Source organism: Leopardus geoffroyi, chromosome A3 (assembly GCF_018350155.1).
Source record: "Leopardus geoffroyi isolate Oge1 chromosome A3, O.geoffroyi_Oge1_pat1.0, whole genome shotgun sequence".
NCBI classification, from domain to species: domain Eukaryota; kingdom Metazoa; phylum Chordata; class Mammalia; order Carnivora; family Felidae; genus Leopardus; species Leopardus geoffroyi.
Window position 1 is genome coordinate 119,847,324 of NC_059336.1, and position 19,902 is coordinate 119,867,225.

Sequence of the window (19,902 nt, forward strand, 5' to 3'; positions counted from 1 at the left end):
ACAACATAGGACACAATTTAAAAGCTGACAAATACCATATCGTAAAATTCAGAAAAATTATACAATATTTTTATTATTTAAACACCTGGCAGACCTCTCTAAAACTTTTTACCCTGTATTTTTTTCTCTGCTGTGCATTTTTTGAATGCCTCTGCCTTTGACAGCAATTTTGTAATTGTTTTCTAGCCAAAAAAACACAAAAATAATTCTGCCTTTCTCTTATTCAGAGTTTAGAACCGTTTCTTTCTGCTTGAACTCATTATCGGTAATGTCATCTGAATTCTTAGAATTATGGTTAAATTTGGGAAAACCTCTATCAAGTTTTTTCATACGAGAGCTATAAGATTTCAGGGCATTCCAAGTTGTATGTGTGTGCACAGTAACTAACCTCAAATATGGTTTGAAATAATAATGCTTATTAACCAGTTTGTTGACAGTGTTCTAATTGTGATGGCTGAGTATGAATTTTTTGTATACCTTTATATGTCAGTATCTGTAGAGATGTAGAACACGTGCAAAGTGGGGCGCCTGGGTGGCTTGGTCGGTTAAGCATCCGACTTCGGGACTTCGGCTCAGGTCATGATCTCACGGTCCGTGAGTTCGAGCCCTGCGTCGGGCTCTGTGCTGACCGCTCAGAGCCTGCAGCCTGTTTCAGATTCTGTGTCTCCCTCTGTCTCTGCCCCTCCCCTGTTCATGCTCTGTCTCTCTCTGTCTCAAAAATAAATAAACGTTGAAAAAAAATTAAAAAAAAAAAAAAGAACACGTGCAAAGTATACACAGATGTACTAGCTCTTTTCTTGTGGCTACAAGATTGTAAACACAAGAATCCTGATAATTCTCTTGTGTGCAATTTCCATCAAAAAGGGAAAAGAGGGGCGCCTGGGTGGCGCAGTCGGTTAAGCGTCCGACTTCAGCTCAGGTCATGATCTTGCGGTCCGTGAGTTCGAGCCCTGCGTCAGGCTCTGGGCTGATGGCTCAGGGCCTGGAGCCTGCTTCCGATTCTGTGTCTCCTTCTCTCTCTGCCCCTCCCCACTTCATGCTCTGTCTCTCTCTGTCTCAAAAATAAATAAACACTAAAAAAAAATTAAAAAAAAAAAAAAAAACCAAAAAGGGAAAAGATAAGAGGAGTGCCTGGACAGCTTGGTTCCTTAAGCGTCTCTCTTGAATTTGGCTCAGGTCTTGGGATCCAGCCCCCTGCTGGGTTCCGTGCTGAGCATGGAGCCTCCTTAAGATTCTCTCTCTCTCTCTCTCTCTCTCTCTCTCCCACTCTCTCATTCTCTGCCCCTGCAGCCCCAACCCGCTCGCGCACTGTTTCTCTCTAAACAAACATGGGGGAATTAATGAATTTTATGCACCTGATTCTATAGGCTGTATCATGTACATTCCTGACAGGGGGGAAATTCCAATTTGACCAGGCACTGATGAGAACCCAATAGTCCACTTACACTGTTTTACACATCTGATAGAAGAAGTTTTGGCCGACTAGCTTTGGGTTCTGTAAATTTCAGACCTTGTCTCTCCTTCATTCCCACCCACATCTGGTGCCAGGCACTGCAGAACTCTTCATTACCAACTTGTAATGTCTGGCCTGGCACCCTCACATTTTGCTACCAGGCGTATTGGGAGAGTGGATGATAGGCATGTTCCTGGCAGCCATTCTTGCACTCGGTGAGCTAGCAACGATTTATCCATGCACGCAAGTGACTGTGAACCACGTAACTATATCCTACTAAAGCAAACTCAAGGTCTCCAACTCAGTGTCTCCTTAGTTGGATCTCAATGCCTGTAGCCATGCCAAGAGACACGGTGTTGTGTTTGTTTTTTTTTAAATGTGTCAAAATTTTCTTCATTTTCTTTTTCCTTTTCAAATTTGTATTTACATTGCGGTTAGTGAACGTAGAGTGCAATATTGGTTTCAGGAGTAGAATTCAGTGATTCATCCCTTAACATATACCACCCAGGGCTCATCATCAAGTGCCCTCCTTAATGCCCATCACACATCTAGCCCCACCCCCCCATCAGTCCTTAGTTTGTTCTCTATCTTTAAAAGAGACAGGGTGCCTTGGAGGTGGCTCCGTAAGTTAAGCGTCTGACTCTTGATTTGGGCTCAGGTCATGCTCTCATGATTCTTGAGATGGGACTCCACGCTGACAGCTCAGAGCCTGCTTCGGATTCTCTCTCTCCCTCACTCTCTGCTCCCCCATCGCTCTCTCTCAAAAATAAATAGACTTAAAAAAAGAGAGAGAGAGAAGAGACAGTGGTCTTAAGTGACTGCAGTTAAAATATCTTTTAGAATTCACATTGTTAGGGCTCCTCACTGGGCCGTGCAAGCAGGAGGGTCCTAGGGTTTAAGCTTCAGTAGCCCCAGAGTAAATTTACATCAGTCCCTGCAGCCATAGCACAGAGCTTTAATGGCAAAGTGATTCACGTTAGGAAGCAACCTTGCATTCCCCTTTGGTACCTTAGCCCTGGTGTTTCTGCCTCCGTAGCACTTCACTCCCCAACCTCCATCCCAAAGACTGCTCTCTTCCTGATAAAGAAAATGTAAATAGGCAAGTAAGTATCACCATGGAATTTTTTCTTAATGTGAACTATTTTTTTTAAGTTTTTTTTTGAGTTCTATGCATTGTGGGGCTCGAACTCACCACCCCAAGGACAAGAGTCATGTGAACTTCCAATTGAGCCAACCAAGTGCCCCAGAAACTATTTTTTTTTTTAATTATAAGATCAATACACGCCAAGTCAGAAAATTTGAAATAAATAAACATACACATACACATGCACACAGGAAATTAAACAATACCTAGATAAATAATTTTAACATTTTAATCTATGTATTTGGGGGACTTTTTTTAAAGTTTTATTTATTGAGAGAGAGAGAGAGAGAGAGAGAGAGAGAGAGAAGAGGAGGGACAGAGAGAGAGGGAGAGAGAAACCCAAGCCGTCTCTGCGCTGTCAGTACAGAGCTCTATGTGAGACAGGAACTCACAAACTGTGAGATCATGACCTGAGCTGAAATCAAGACCCCGAAGCTTAACTGACTGAACCACCCATTCGCTCCTGTATTGGAAGGACTGTTGAGGATGGGTGCTAAGAGCTTCCTCTCCCACTTTGGGACTGTGTCCAGTTCATAGGCAGCTTTCACCAAAGGCTAAGCTCCAGAGCATTGCCCCTGAGCATGTGGCCGGGGTGGGAGGGTGAGCGTGCACCTGCACTCATGTGTACACACACTCGTGTGCACACACACAGGTACAGGCACACAGCCGTGTGTTTGGTCTCTCTCTCTCCAAAGGAGAGGAGGAACAATTTCCAGAGCCACATATTCACACACACGTTCACTTTTGATGCCCAGTCTGGGTGACCTCCCTTTCCTCAACTAGCGCCAACCCTGGAATGTAGCTGATTAAAGAACATCTTTGTTTAAAAATAGGCATAAAGTCTGATGACACAATTAAACGGCTCCCACAGAAGGAATCTAAATGTATAGAGCTTCCTCCCTCCCTCCTTTCCTTCCGGCCTCCTGCCCTTCCTTCCTTCCCTCCTTCCTCCCTTCTTCCCCACCTGTCTCTCTCCTTCTCTCTCTCTTGGGAGCTAGGGGTCCCCAAGGGATAAAATCGTGATTTAAAAACAAAACAGGGTGGGGCACCCGGGTGGCTCAGTCAGTGGAGCTTCCAGCTCTTGGTTTCAGCTCAGGTCATGATCCCAGAGTCATGGGATCAAGCCCTTGTCGGGCTCTGTGCTGAGCACTGAGTGTGGAGCCTGCTCAAGGATTCTCTCTCTCTCCCTCTGCCCCTCTCCCCCATTTGTGCTCATTCTCTCTCTCGCTCTCAAATACAATTTTTAAAAAATTTAAAAAACTAAAACCAAAACAAAACACGTTTAAAAATAAAAATAAAACAGATTTTTTAATTATCTTTGAGAAAGACTGCTCATATATTTTACTTATCTACATTTTTCATGAGCAACCAAGAACACAGAACGAATAGTTAAATATGTTTTTAAAAAGCCAAAGTTCTGCAATTTGGCTGCTTTTGTATGTGGCTGGTTAAGAGACATTATTAGCCAGACAGAAATGGGTTTGCAGGAAAGGGAAAAAGAAAGGTGTGAGAGAGCCATCTAGAAAGCCCAGTATCCCGGAAGGACCGTGCCGGTCAGCAAGGCCACCCTGGGAGATGAGAGCGCGCTCACGGGGAAGCACTCTGCTCAGCTCCACACTGGCCCTCCAGCGTCCTGCCAGCTTAGAGCTGACCTTTGAATCCTTTTGACTGGTGCAACAGTTTCAATGTCACCTCTGCAAAGAAAAATAGGCTTTCTGCTGTTATTATTTAACTTTTGAAATGTATCGCTAAAACAATAGTTTGATGCTAAAACAATGGAATCGTTTAAGCAGGGAATTCTAAAAGTTGGGCCAGCATTTGAAGGAGTGACTTGTGTTTCAGATACACCCCCCCCCCCCCATACCTAAGCTTCCTCTTTGGAGCCCTATGACAGCTCGCTTCAATCTGCAAAAGCCGCTTGACTCATCTTTGTTCTTGCAGAGATCAGGGCTGTCGTATGCCACAGTACTGACAATTTACAGTTGTTCGTGGCCCTTTCCCCTTGTCAAATTAAATCCATATTTTGATTGCATTTTGTTCTAGCAGGATGAGATGCCGTGGAAACGGTAATAAAAACAGCCGAGTGAAAGTGACTTAGAGGAGTAAATTGATTTTGCCCTGGGTACAGCAGGGAAGAGTCGTTCGTCACTCCCAGCCTCTCCCAGCAACGGGAGTCCCTGGAGACCGAGCAATGCCTCACACCTCCCAGGGGAATTGCAGAGCTCCCAGGCCGCCCCCACTCAATTTGCTTTACAAAAGGAAAATGATTCCTAGCGAGCTGTTGGATTGCCTCCTACCGGGAAGAAGGGGGGTGGGGGGAGGGTAACAGTGACATATTTGAAAAGAGAGCTAGAGAGCGAAGGGGCATATGATAACCAAAAAGATTCAACTAGCACTCACACCCACACCCGCATGCACCTCTACAAAACCGCTGTTACCAACTAGGAAATGGAATCTGGTTTGGGGACTGATGATTTACAGAAGTCTTCCTTTCATCAGTAAAGGATTATAGCCGTGTCATTTCAGAAGGGAAGGGAGCTTCCTTCCTTCACCCGTTCCTTCAACGACTACCGGCCGATGCCTACCAGGAACAGAGCACTATGAGGTGTTCCTCCTCACCACTCTGTAGCTCACCATTTCCCCTGCTACCCCCACCCCACCCAGCAAGAGCCTCCTCCGCGGTCCGTCCGCTCTACCATTGCTTTGACCTTCCCTCCCGCCCCTCCCCACGGTGCCTGCTCCACACAAAAGCTAAAGAGGCATTTCATAGCAAACGAGTTCTATTTAAAATGCAAAGTGAGGGGGCGCCTCGGTGGCTCGGTCGGTTAAGGGTCTGACTTGTGCTCGAGTGATGGTCGCACGGTTCGTAGGGTCGAGCCCCGCGTCGGGCTGAGGCCCGCGTCGGGCTCTGTGCTGACCGCTCAGAGCCCGGAGCCTGCTTCCGATTCTGTGTCTCCCTCTCTCTCTGCCCCTCCCCTGCTCATGCTCTGTCCTCTCGCTCTCAAAAATGGGTAAACATTAAAAAAAAAAAAAATTGAAATGCAAAATGAGGTCATACTAGTCCTCTGCTTAAAAGTCTCCGATGGCTTTATGTCGCACTTCAAAAACTGGACTATTTTCAATGGCCTACAAAGTCCTACCTGATCCAATTCCTGTCTGCTTTTATGACAATCTTGTTTCCCTCTACCTCCTTGAAAGTACTCTGCAACTACATTGGCATTTTCAAGGTCCTATTTTGTACTTTAAATATGCTCTGTTTGTTCCCGGCTCAGGGCCTTTGCGCTTGCTTTGTCTTTTTCTTAGAATTGCCCTCCCTCCAGATTTTTAGGTGGCTAGCTCCTTTTCATCATCCAGGTCTCAATCAAGTATCCCCTCAGAGAGGCGTTCCCTGGCCACCCCATCTAAAGTGACCACCCATCCAGATCATGTTCTACTCCACTCTCCTTTGCTACTTTCTTTTTTCTTTCTTTCTTTTTTTTTGGTTATGTTTTATTTTTGAGGATTAAATAAATCCGAGCTGTCAGCACAGAGCCCGTCGCGGGGCTCAAACCTACAGACCGTGATGAGATCATGACCTGAGCTGAGGTGGGACGCTTAACCGACTAAGCCGCCCAGGGGCCCCTCTCCTTTGTTATTTTCTTTTTTTTTTTTTTTTTTTTTAAACGTTTATTTATTTTCGAGACAGAGAGAGACAAAGCATGAATGAGGGAGGGGCAGAGAGAGAGGGAGACACAGAATCGGAAGCAGCTTCCAGGCTCCGAGCTGAGCTGTCAGCCCAGAGCCCGAGGGGGGCTCGAACTCACTGACCCTGAGATCCTGACCTGAGCTGAAGTCGGACACTTAACCGACTGAGCCACCCAGGCGCCCCAGCCTTTATTTTCTAAAAGCTGAAGATATTTTAGCATCTGATTATTGACATCGGTTCTCAAAGTGTGCCCCGCCCCCAACCAGCAGTTTTAGCATCAGCTGGAAACTTGTCAGAACTGCATATTCTTAGGCCCTACTCTGGACCTATGGCATCAGACCTTCTGGGGGTCGGGCCCAGAGATCTGTATTTTAACAAACCCTCAAAAAAAAAAAAAAAAAAAAAAAACAACCCTCCAGGGGACTCTGATGAAAAACAAAGTTTGAGAACCACTAGCTTACAGTGATTATTGTTGCTCTCCCTCATCCCCCCACAGAATGTAGACTCCGAGAAAAGGGGTGTCCAGCACCAAACACGTAGCAGGCACTCAATTAAAATAAATTGTTGAATGGTGAGAGACTGGATGAATGATTGATCTGGTGCCTCGAGTTCTGTCTCAGGGGCCCTGTGGGAGAGGCTTAGCAGAAAGTCCAATAGAACCGAGCCTCGCTCGGGGATCTGCTGGCCACCTTTCCACGAGAGCTTTTAACTGAATGGCATATTGATCTCACAGGCTAGAAAAACCTGAAGAAGCAGTTCTGAGATTAAAGAAACACTTGAAAACTATGATTCAAAATGTTATGAATTACAGTTTGGAAACTCCAAGTGTGTGCCAAGGTCCTTCTCAGAGAATCAGAAGGTCTGTAGATTTGTAGATGGTATTCAATTAGAGGGCAAGGATAATATCTTTTTTCTTTTCAATTCCGTAGAGCTCTTAGTGCATTATTCCCAGAGCAGGCTGCTGATTGACAAAGTGGCTTTCTCTTCGCTCGGTCTTTCTGCTTTATATCAATCTTGAAATCTTAAAAAAAAAAAAAAAAAAAAAAAAAAAAAGAGGGAGAGGGGAGCTCTAAACCAATTAATCCTGTCTCCAGTGCTTTCTAAAAGCTTTCAGACTGAAAACACCAGGTCAATCCTCCAGTCCAGATCATGGAGGAAAAACACTATCTTTGCAAAAGACATTGAACTTTAGAAAAGGTTGGATCAACACCAAGAACAATGGAAAGGCCTTGGGAGCCTCTCCTTAGAAATAATACACTGGCTTGAAGCAAATACTTTGGGCCAGGCACCATGCTAGATACCGGGGTTACAAAGACCCAGAGAATAAAGTTCATGCCTTCAAGGAGCTCATAGTCTGGAAGAGAGACAGGCATGTAACCAGACGGAGCAGAGCGTCATTTTAGGAGTGACCAACTGCCTAGTTTGGCCAGGGAAAGATTGCTAGAGGAGATGATATTTGAACAGATTTGGAAGGCTGGGTCTCACTCTGGAGGTGCGAAAGAAGTGCCGTCTAAGCAGAGGAGACAACAAATGTAAAAGCAGAGATGAGAAGGAGCAGGCAGGGTCCAAACACGGTTAACAGAAATGACTGACTTGGTTAAAATATATATCCACACGTTTGCGGAAATTTGAATAGTGATTGGTCAGTTAATGAGATTATGGCATTATCATTAATTTTTAGGGTATGTAAATGCTGTGTCAAAACCTTATCTCTGGGGCGCCTGGGTGGCGCAGTCGGTTAAGCGTCCGACTTCGGCCAGGTCACGATCTCGTGGTCCGTGAGTTCGAGCCCCGCATCAGGCTCTGGGCTGATGGCTCAGAGCCTGGAGCCTGTTTCCGATTCTGTGTCTCCCTCTCTCTCTGCCCCTCCCCCATTCATGCTCTGTCTCTCTCTGTCCCAAAAAAATAAATAAAAACGTTGAAAAAAAAAATTAAAAAAACAAAACAAAACACCTTATCTCTGGCTGAAATGTGATATCTGGAATTTGCTTCAAAATAATATTGGAAAGGGTGGGAGAAGGTAGGAATAAAGATGAAATAAGGTTGCTCTTGAATCTCAGGGTCAAGCCCAAGAGTTCAAGCCCCACGTTGGGCACAGAGCTTACTTTACAAAATAATAAAATAGGGACGACTGGGTGGCTCAGTTGGTTAGGCATCCAGCTCTTGATTTCAGCTCAGGTCATGGCCTCACTGTTCATGGGTCTGGGCCCCTTCTCAGGCTCTGTGCTGGTAGTGGCAGAGCTTGCTTGGGTTCTCTCTCTCTGCCTCTCTCCACCTCTCCCCTGCTCATGTGCTCTGTCTCTCCAATCAGCCAGTTGTCCAAAAACAACTTCCTTAAAACACCACAGAGATGAGAAATATCACTATTGGAAAGTATTTCTTTGATACTAAAATTCACAGGAGAGGACATACACGGTGCACTTCTCAGACTCTTATTTTTTTTTAATGTTTATTTATTTTTGAGAGGGGGGAGGGGCAGAGAGAGAAGGGGACAGAGGATCTGAAGCAGGCTGTGTGCTGACATCAGAGAGCCCAGATGCGGGGCTCAAACTCATGAACCACGAGATCATGACTTGAGCTGAAATCAGACGCTTAACCGACTGAGCCACCCAGACACCCCTCAGAATATTATTATTAATAATTTTATTGTAGGGACACTTGGCAGCCTCCGTCAGTAGAGCGTGCAACTCTTGATCTTGGGATCATGAGTTCGAGCCCCACACTGGGTGCAGAGATTACTTAAATAAATAATAATAAACATTTATTTTATGCTAGAAGTGTCTTAAATTCACATAGTATTGTGAAGTTTACAAGACATTTTTATAGTTTTTTTTTTTTTTTTTTAGTAATCGCTATACCCAACATGGGGCTAGAATTTATAACTCCAGTATCAAGAGTCAAATGGTCTTCCAACCGATCCAGCCAAGTACCACAAGATATTTTGATTTACTTTATCTCATCCAGTCTTCACAAGGGGCCTCTACATTAACAGGTAGTATTCTTTTCACTTTCCTCCAGATCTCGTAACTACTGGGGCTTGAATTCAAACTTTTTAACTCCCAGAATAAAGCTCCTCCCTACATGTTTCAGTTAACTCTCCCTGCGTAACAAACCGCCCCAACACTTGATCAATTCTCCTACTTCTGTGGGTTCCCGGAGGACATCTAGTCTTGCGTGGGGTCACTCACGACAGCACCCAGCCAGTGGCTAGGCTGGGGTTGCCTGCTGGGGTACCTTGCTTCCCCCTGGCCTCTCCCTGTGGCCAGTGCAGACTTCCTCACAGTTGCTTTAGGGTTAGCTGGACTTCTTACATAGCAGCAAGATGCCAACAATGAAAGCAGAAGCAATAAGGTCTCTTAAGACCAGATTCGAAGACCAGATTTAAAGAATCTTTCTTTACATTTAATTTTATTCATGTTTATTTATTTTATTGAAGTATAGTGGACACATAATAAAATAAACACTCTTTAAAAAAATTATTTATTTATTTACGTATTTATTTATTTAATTTATTTTTAATTTATACCCAAGTTAGCATACAGTGCAATAATGTTTTCAGGAGTAGATTCCAGTGACTCATCCCCTATGTATAACACCCAGTGCTCATCCCAACAAGTGTCTTCCTTAAAGCTCCTTACCCATTTAGTCCACCCCCCCCAACCCCTCCAGCAACCCCCAGTTTGTTCTCTGTGTTTAAGAGTCTCTTATGTTTTGTCCCCCAACCCTGTTTTTATATTCTTTTTGCTTCCTTTCCCTTATGCTCATCTGTTTTGTATCTTACATTCCTCATATGAGTGAAGGCATATGAATTTGTCTTTCTCTGACTGACTTATTTAGATCCATCCACGTTGTTCCAAAAAAATAAACTCTCTTTTGATGGGAGGAGAGGAAGGCATATTATAGAGGGGTATTGATGGGGGAAGCATGGTTCCTTAGGAAGCATTTTTCTTTCTTGTTTAGAATAACCTTTAGTTTTAGAACAGTTTTAGATTTGTAAAACAATCGTGATGACAGCTCAGAGTTCCCGTATAGTCTATACTCAGTTACCTTACTATTGGCACCTTACATTAGTATGATACATTTGTTGTAATTAATGAATGAATATTGTTACATTATTATTGGCTAAAGTCCATATTTTATTCAAATTTCCTTAGAGTTTACCTAATGTCCTTCTCTTTCAGGATCCCATCCAGAATACCACATCACATTTAGTTGGCATATCTTCCTAGGCTCCTTTAGGCTGTGACAGTTTCTCTGACTTTCCTTATGCTTTTTTGTTTTGTTTTTTTGTTTGTTTGTTTTTGTTTTTAAGTAAGTTCTATGTGTATCAAGGAGCTTGAACTCATGACCACAAGATCAAGAGTCATATGCTCTACCAACTGAGCCAAACAGATACCTTAGAGACTTTTTTTTTAGATTTATCTATTTATTTAAGTAATCTCTGCTTCCACTGTGGGGCTTGAACTCATGGCTCCGAGATCAAGAGTTGCACACTCCACCAACTGCGCCAGCCAGACACCCCAACTTTCTTTGTTTTTGATGAACTTGACAGTTGTGAGGAGTACTGGACAGGTATTTCTTAGAATGGTTCTTCTGCTGGGCTTTTCTGATGTTTCCCTCATGATTAGATTATGGGTTTGGGAGGCTGGGGTGACAGGTTTTGGGGAAGAAAACCACAGAGGTAAGGTATCCTTATCATTACATCATTATCAAGGGTACATTCCATTAACATGACTTACCACTGTTGACCTGACCTTGATTACTTGGCTGATGTAGTGTTTGTCAGGTTTCTCCATGTAAAATCATTCTTTTTTACCCTCTTTCCATACTGTGCTGGTTGAGGGTTATGCTATCCCTTCCCTGAGGATGGAGTATCATCTTTGGAAATTATTTGGAATTCTTTTTTTAATTTTTCTTTTATTTTTTTTTACATTTTTAATGTTAAAAAAATTTTTTTTAACGTTTTTATTTATTTTTGAGACAGGGAGAGACAGAGCATGAACAGGGGAGGGTCAGAGAGAGGGAGACACAGAATCTGAAACAGGCTCCAGGGTCTAAGCTGTCAGCACAGAGCCCGACGCGGGGCTCGAACTCACGGACCGCGAGATCGTGACCTGAGCCGAAGTCGGCCGCTTAAGCGACTGAGCCACCCAGGCGCCCCTACATTTTTAATGTTTATTTACTTTTGAGAGAGAGAGAAAGAGAGACAGAGTGTGAGTGGGGGAGGGGAAGAGAGAGAGGGAGACACAGAATCCGAGGCAGGCTCCAGGCTCTGAGTTGTCAGCTCAGAGCTCAACGTGGGGCTCAAATTTATGAGCCATGAGATCATGACCTGAGTTGAAGTCGGATGCTCAACCGACTGAGCCACCCAGGTACCCCCCAATTTTTCTATTTTTTAAATTAAAAAAACCAAACTTTTATTTATTAAGTAATCTCTACCTCCAACATGGGGCTGGAATTTAAAACAACTCCAAGGTCAAGAGTCATATTCTCTACCAACTGAGCCAGCCAGATGCACCTGGAATTCTGCATGGGAAATTTGTCTCCTCCCCTATTTGTTTATTTTTCAACCATTTATTTATATCACTTTGGACTCATGAAATTTATTTTGTACTTTGGGTTATTTATTGCTCAAATTATGGGAAGCCATTTTTAATCATCTGTCATTACACTGAAGCTGCCAAGCAGAGGGTTGCAGGATTTTTTTAAACTTAAAAAAATATATATTTGGGGCACCTGGGTGGCTCCGTAGGTTAAGCTACTGACTTTGACTCAGGTCATGATCTCGTGGTCTGTGAGTCCGAGCCCTGTATTAGACTCTGTGCTGACAGATTGGAGCCTGGAGTCTGCTTCGGATTCTGTGTCTCCCTCTCTCTCCGCCCCCTCCCCTGTTGGCGCTCGGTCTCTCTGTCTCTCTCAAAACTAAATAAACGTTAGAAAAAAAAATTTTAAAGTATATATTTAAGGGGCACCTGGGGTGGCTCAGTCAGTTGAGCGTCCAACTTCGGCTCAGGTCATGATTTCATGGTTTATGAGTTCGAGCCCCACATTGGGCCTGCTGCTGTTAGCCCGGAGCCTGCTTTGGATCCTCCATCCAACCCGCCAGCCCTCCCCACTTACACTCTCTCAAAAAGTAAACATTAAAAATTAAAAAATATATATACATATATTTAATATATAAACGAAATTGTACAACCTTAAGCCTACTGCCTAATGAATTTTCAGAGACACCCATGTAATCAGCATCTAAATAAAGAAACAAATGATTCTAGCTGCCCCCAAACCCCCTCATCCAGCCTTCTAGTATTACCCTCCAAAAGTAACTGCTATCTTGACTTCCAATAGCATATGTTCATCCTGCCTGTTGTCGCACTTTATATAAATGGAATAATACAGCATGTACTCTTCTGTGTCTGGCTTCTTTCACTAAACGTTATGTTTGTGTTATGCTTTGTTGTAGATGATGCATTCTCGCTATGTAAATTGCCCACCTTGGCTTCCTCACCCCAAGGTTCTGAAATGTGCCATGTTTCTCAAATTTATTTGATTGCCTGCCATCTTAGGTTGGGGTCCTCAAAAACAGACTCTGAGACAAGAACATAGTGCAAGTCGTCTACTGGGAGTTGATCTCAGGAAGCACCGGTAAGGGAGTGAGGAAGGAAACAGAAGAGAGGAAGCCAGGCAGAGGAGTTAATGAGAAATCAGAGCTCAGTCTTGAGGGAGATCCAGGCGACTGTGCAGAATGTGTCTCAGAGCTGTCCCCCAGAAAAGCAAAGAAGCTGGGGTATTTACACACCAGCACCTTTCAGTTATCAGTTGAGAGCTGCCTCTGAGTACATTAACACTCTGGCCACTGCAGTCTGTTCCAAGTCTAGGCCAAATATGCACCCATAGCCAGAGAAAACTGCCAAGCAGAGGGTTGCAAATACTGGCAGGAAAAAGCCATCAGAGTGAGGAGAGGTGTATGCCAAGGGAATATACATAGGGCGCCAAGACACCTTCTTCTACTCTGATCTGCTCATATCCCACATTAAGTTCATTCTGTCACTGACTCTTCAAGGTGGTAGCCAACAATATATAAAATAAAAATTAATTGAGATGAGTTAATAGAATAACCTCAGTTCATGTTATTGCACTGATCCTGCAGCTGTCCTGATATTTATTATCTTCCTCCCCTACCAATCATCCTTGGTCTCCATTCTTGAGGAATCTGAATCTTTGGTTATGGAGCTCTTGCTTGAGAACCAAGTGCTCTAATCCAGTACTTTCCCCAATTGGGAACCACACTGATGTTTTGAGTTACCTGGTGTCAGTGTCAACTCAGAGCTCTTGAATCATCTGGACATTCTCTTTCTCCATTGTTCAGTTATTCTAGTAAGTGGCCATAAATCCCCTTGTGGAAGGATTAATGGCATCACTACCCTCTATACTTGTTGCAGCATTGTAGGGTCCTTCTTCAAGGGGACTTGGCATCCCCTTCAGTTCACGGGCTCTAGATCGAGAAACTGGGTGAGGGATTATGCTTTTCCACCATAGTGGCTGACCTCAACTTTCTACCCACTTGTATTAGTTTTATATTGTTGCATAACAAATTACCACAAACTTAGAAGCTTAGACCACACTCTATTTTATTCGCAGTTTCCATGGGTCTGCAATCTAGGCGTGGTTTAGCTAGGTCCACCACCTGAGGTCTCACAAGGCTGTAATCAAAATGTCAGATGGACTACATTCCTTTCTGGACAGAGCTCCCTTCTGGAGTTTCTAGCATTCTTCCAAGATGAAATCGTCGTTGGAATTCAGGTTTTTGCAATTGTAACATCAAGGGGGTACTCTTAATACATGGCCCTCTCTCTTCCAGGCAAGTTCACCTTTTACAACTTCCTTCTTCAAGGCCAGCAGGAAGATTTCTCAGTGCAGTTGGCCAAGATGGTGCCTTTCATAACATAACCTAATTAAGGAAGTGACTATCCCAATCACCTTTACCATACTCTCTTGGCTAGAAGTGAGGTATAGGTTCTTGAGAAGAAGGAATTATATAAGAATGTGACTAAGGGGGACAAGGGACTCACCCTAGGCAAAATGTGTCTCTTTCACATTCGTGCATGATCTTTTTTCTGTTATACAAGTTAAGCAATACCCTTACTGTCTGCCCATCTTTCTTATTTCTAGGTGCACCATAGTCTATTAGCCATTGTCCCTTAAATCCAGGATGATTTGTGACTTGCTTTGACCAATAAAAATGGCAAAAGTGATAGAGTACCCGTGACAGAGCCTAGACCTTGAGGTGCCTGGCAGCTTTTGCCTCTGCCCTCTCGAATGCTGAGACCTCCATGTAAGGAAGCTGGGCCAGTAAAGAAGAAGGGCCATGTGGAGGAATACCAAAGTGTTCCAAGCAAATGGCCAATGCCAATTGTGAGACATGTACCTGATGCCAGCTTGGATCTTTCAATTACAGTTGAACACAGCTATGTGAGTGAGCCCAGGCAGAAGCAGAAGAGGAATCACTTGGCCCACCCACAGAATCATGAGAAATAACAAATTGTTGTGTCAAGCCATTGGTTTTGGAGTGCTTTGTTAAACAGCAATAGGTAAGTGAAATATGTATTTCTTTAAAAAAAATTTTTTTTAATGTTCACTTATTTTGGAGACAGAGACAGAGCGTGAGCAGGGGAGGGGCAGAGAAAGAAGGAGACACAGAATCCAAAGCAGCCTCCAGGCTCCGAGCTGTCAGCACAGAGCACGACGTGGGGCTGGAACCCACGAACTGTGAGATCATGACCTGAGCCGGAGTCGGACACTTAGCTGACTGAGCCGGAGTCGGACACTTAGCTGACTGAGCCATCCAGGTGCCCCTGAAATATGTATTTCTATATCAGCTCCGTCAATCATTGTTTGATGGTTGCTCTGGGGACATTAAAACCCTGGCTTTTCTGGTCAAGCATGCTCCAGTGATTAGGGAAAACTCTCAGGCAGGAAGTCCTAGATGTTTGCCGGAAGGATCTGTCAGCATACACAGGAACTGACTGTTGGGCGGTTATGACAGAGACCAGTGCATTTGCTATGACATCAGAACCTTTTTGTCTCCAACTTGTAAATATTATGTGGAGTAGGGGTGGGAGGTGGAGGGGAGGAGGTTTCTTCGAGGAACCTTGGACATTGGAGTGGATGATGCCCCCTAGGGGAAAAGTTTCCAAAACACAGAGGTAGGGGCTGTGAAAAACTAAGATCGAGGACCTGACTTGTTCTTTTCAACTTCTCTAAGAGCCAGAGTTCTCACAGTCCGCTCTTAGACTGAATGCCTCGAATCCCAGATTTTGCTAGCTCTCAGATTCCTCTCCATCGCATTCTTCCTCCTATTGGGAAGCCCACTTTCTATCCCTGGCTGGACTCATCACTAGCCTCCTACCAACCTGTGGTCATTCTCACCTCTCAGCCACCCCCCAGTCTCCCAGCCTGTCCTTGAAGTCCCCACCAATTCCATGTCCTGTCCTGTTCAAATCAAGTTCATTCAGGGGTGCCTGGCTGACTCCATTGGTAGAGCATACGACTCTCTGTCTTGGGGATATGAGTTCAAGCCCCACGTTGGGCTTGGAGCCTCTGTTTTTTTTAAAGGGATTTGTCAGAAAAGATCTCATTGGTGAGATGAAATTATAGAAAATCTCAGGTGTGATGTTCTCCATTTCTGCCATTGCAGAGGAGATTATATTTAAAGTTGCAATAGATGTGGCATGCTACACTACAGAGTTATTCCCAGGCATCAAATGTTGTGAATTAATATTTCAAAACACCTTGGAAAGTCACCAGAAGAAATCTTTCTTTTGTCTGAACATGCAGAAAGAGAAAGAGAAGCAAATTTTGTGCATATACTAAAATGAGCTGTGTTCCTGTATTTGGAATATGAGGAAGTGATCCCACAAGAGACTGACAGGAGAAATTTACTTCCAGTTTATTAAGACCACAAGAGCAAAAAATCGCGGCATTTTGCACTGGGTGTGCAAAACGTTCAGGTTTAAAACATCCAGATGCTAAAAAACTCCCTTTTGGTGGAAAACTTAGTCTTAAACCAGAGCTCAGAATACATATCGTTTACCTCTCTGATAAATTACAGATGGTGGCAAAAATAGATGAGTTGGTTTAGTTTTCTTCATCTTAAGATTTTTCTCCCTTATAATAGCTAGTGAACATTTCTGAGCATCTACCATGTGTCAAAAACTTCCATTCACTTCATCTAATTCTCAGCGCAACATCCACTATGCCAACTAGTTCTAGTTGAAATTCATGACCACGCATCTCAAAAGGAGTCTCAATGCTGCCAAGCAACCCTACTACACTTCTCCAGTATGTTCTCTCCCCCATTCTCCCAAACAAGTATTCACACATTCCCCGGCTCTTCTCAAAGCTCTTACATCCTCCTCCACTTCCTCAGTCCTGCCTACCTCTCCCACCTCTCCCCAGCCCCTCTCCACCTCACTCCATTGTGTATCTTCTTTATATTCCAAGGACACACCAAGCGCTTTCTTCCGCCTCAGGGCCTTTGAAATTCTCTTTCCCTTTCATTGGAATGCTCCACACCCGAATCTTCACGAGGCGAGTTTCTTCTTGTCTTTTTGTCTTCAGTCTCGGCTCCAATGTCAAATTCTTCCTCCTCCAAAGATGCTGCAACTCCATCGCTTCTTGCACATCAACTTGGTGGATTGTCTTCCGAGCATTTATCAACATCCAATACTGTCTTGTCTATTTATTTCTCTTCCGTCTTCACTTGAATGAAGCTACCCTGTGTGGTTTTCTTCTGTATTCTCAACATCCAAATCTGAGCGTGTCACATAATAGGGACTCAAATGTGAATATTTATTGAGTAAATTGTCTCGATTTTGGGGCAGATGAGGAAGCTGAAGATTAGAGAATCCTAGTCAATTGCTTAAGTTCACTTAGGTAGTAAATTACAATGATGAGACTTGAACCTAAATCTATTTAGGTCCAGGCTGTGTCCCCATCTATGTAAAAAAAAATCTCTTGCTAGGATGAACATTTAAAAATGAATTTGGCCTCTGAGGAGTATTTGTGAATGTGGACAGCATTTAAGATAACTTCAGAATGAATAGTCAGATTCCTCAGGCAGAAAACCAAGGAGATGCTAGGACATCTGGCTGGACAAAGCCCATGGTAACTAAGGAGCAGTGCAGTCTGGCTATTCCCAGCTTGTTCCTGGCTGGCCTCCAGTTCCTCTGCCTTCCTTCCTGCTTCCTGCGTCTCTTTGCCTTCGACCACCTGCAGCACAGCACAGTTTAAGTCAGGCTCTGGTTTTCCCTTCATATGCTTGAAGTGAGCTAGTTCATGCCTGTCAATAGCATTGAGATCGGTGCTTTAGAGAACCTGGAATAAGACATCTTCCTCGGGGACCTGTCAACTCTAAATCTATGTTTGTATATCAGCCTTAATTCTTAGGAAGTTGCCTTTTTAGTTCTTTGCAGAAAACAGGAACCTTGTGCTGACACTGCATTGATCCTCAAAATGACTAATAAAAAGTGAAGGAGAGAAAATGAGGACTCTTTTGGTTGTTATTTTAACTAGCGTTCAGGGAAATCTTCATAAGCAGTTTACAGTCTCAAGGAATGCTGGATTTAAGGGATCATTCATTGGATTTTCTTCAGAAATCAAGATGATTTGATATTATGATATTTATTGAATATTTATCATACACCTGGCATTATTTTAAATTTTCTATGTGTACTTCTTTTATTTCTACAACACCTTGTATTTAAAAAAAATTGTTTTTAATGTTTATTTATTTTTGAGAGAGAGAGAGAGAGAGAGCAAGCAGGGGAGGGGCAGAGGGAGGGAGACACAGAATCCGAAGCAGGCTCCAGGCTCTGAGCCTGGCTCTGAGGTATCAGCACAGAGCCAAGTGTGGGCCTCGAACTCACAAGCTGTGAGATCATGACCTGAGTGGAAGTCAGATGCTTAGCCGACCGAGCCACCTAGACACCCCCCACTTTATAAAATAGAAAACTATCAGTATTATACACATTTTTCACGTGAGGAAACTGAGGCCCAAAAAGATTTTGAAAATTTGCCTGAAGTCACACACTGTTATGGAGCACCTGCATGGCTCAGTCTGTTAAGCCTCCGACTCTTGCTTTTTGGTTCAGGTTATGATCTCATGGTTTGTGAGTTTGAGCCCTGCATCAGGCTCTGCCCTGACAGTGCAGAGACTGCTTGGGATTCTCTCTTTCTCTGCCCCTTCCCTGCTTGTGCTCTCTCTCTCTCTCTCTGTCTCAAAATAAATAAATAAACTTTTAAAAAATGTAAAAAACTAAAACTAAAAAATAAAGTCACACAGTATTGTGTGACAGAATCCCAATTCCTATTTTTGTGTTCATTTGTTTTTACTATGGATTTCTTTGGCAGTTTGTGGAAGCCTATAGACCTCAGAATCTCTTTGATTTATTTATATTAAAATTTTTCCCATGCTTCTTTATTCATTTTTGAGACACAGAGACACACACAGAGCATGAGTAGGGGAAGGGCAGAGAGAGAGGGAGACACAGAATCTGAAGCAGGCTGCAGGCACCGAGCTGTCAGCACAGAGCCGGCCATGGGACTCAAACTCATGGACAGTCAGATCATGACCTGAGCCGAAGTCCGATGCCTAACCGACTGAGCCACCCAGGCGCCCCCATTCATCTACTTATTGATTCAACAAAAATGTATGGAGAACTTCCTATCACAAGGTGCTATTCTGGGCACTGCAAATATAATAAACATGACAGGCTCAGTTCCTGTTCTCACTGTTTTGCAGTCTTACACTCGTTTCTGGCCCTCAGTATTTGGCTCATGGCTGAAATATACTAAATTGACCTGTTTAATGGAATTGGATTGAGTATTTGAAGATCATATTACTAATTGGCAGAAATTGTCCCTGAAAGAAAAAAGGAAGGGGTGCCTGGGCTCAGTTGGTTAAGCTTCTGGCTCTTGATTTCAGCTAAGGTAATGATCTCATGGTTAGTGAGTTTGAGCCCTGCGTCAGGCTCCATGCTGACAGTGTGGAGCCTGCTTGGGATTCTCTCTCCCTCCTTCTGTCTCTTTTCCCCCTCCCCTGGTCTCTCTTTCTCTTTCTCTCAGAATAAATAAACTTGAAGGAGAAGAAGAAGAAGAAGAAGAAGAAGAAGAAGAAGAAGAAGAAAGAAAGAAAGAAAAGAAAAAAAAATTGTCCCTAAAAAAAATGTTTCTTGGGGCGCCTGGGTGGCGCAGTCGGTTAAGCGTCCGACTTCAGCCAGGTCACGATCGCGTCCGTGAGTTCGAGCCCCGCGTCAGGCTCTGAGCTGATGGCTCAGAGCCTGGAGCCTGTTTCCGATTCTGTGTTTCCCTCTCTCTCTGCCCCTCCCCCATTCATGCTCTGTCTCTCTCTGTCCCAAAAATAAATAAACGTTGAAAAAAAAAATTAAAAAAAAAAATGTTTCTTGACAAGAAACATTTGTATCCTCATATATATTGCCAGGCATTTAGCAGACATTCAGTAGATTCCTTTCATCTAGGCTCTTGCTGGCCCTGTCACCAAGTAAGCTAAATCTTGCTGCATAATAGAGAAATGGGAACAGCTAGTTATTTTTTAAGTTTTGC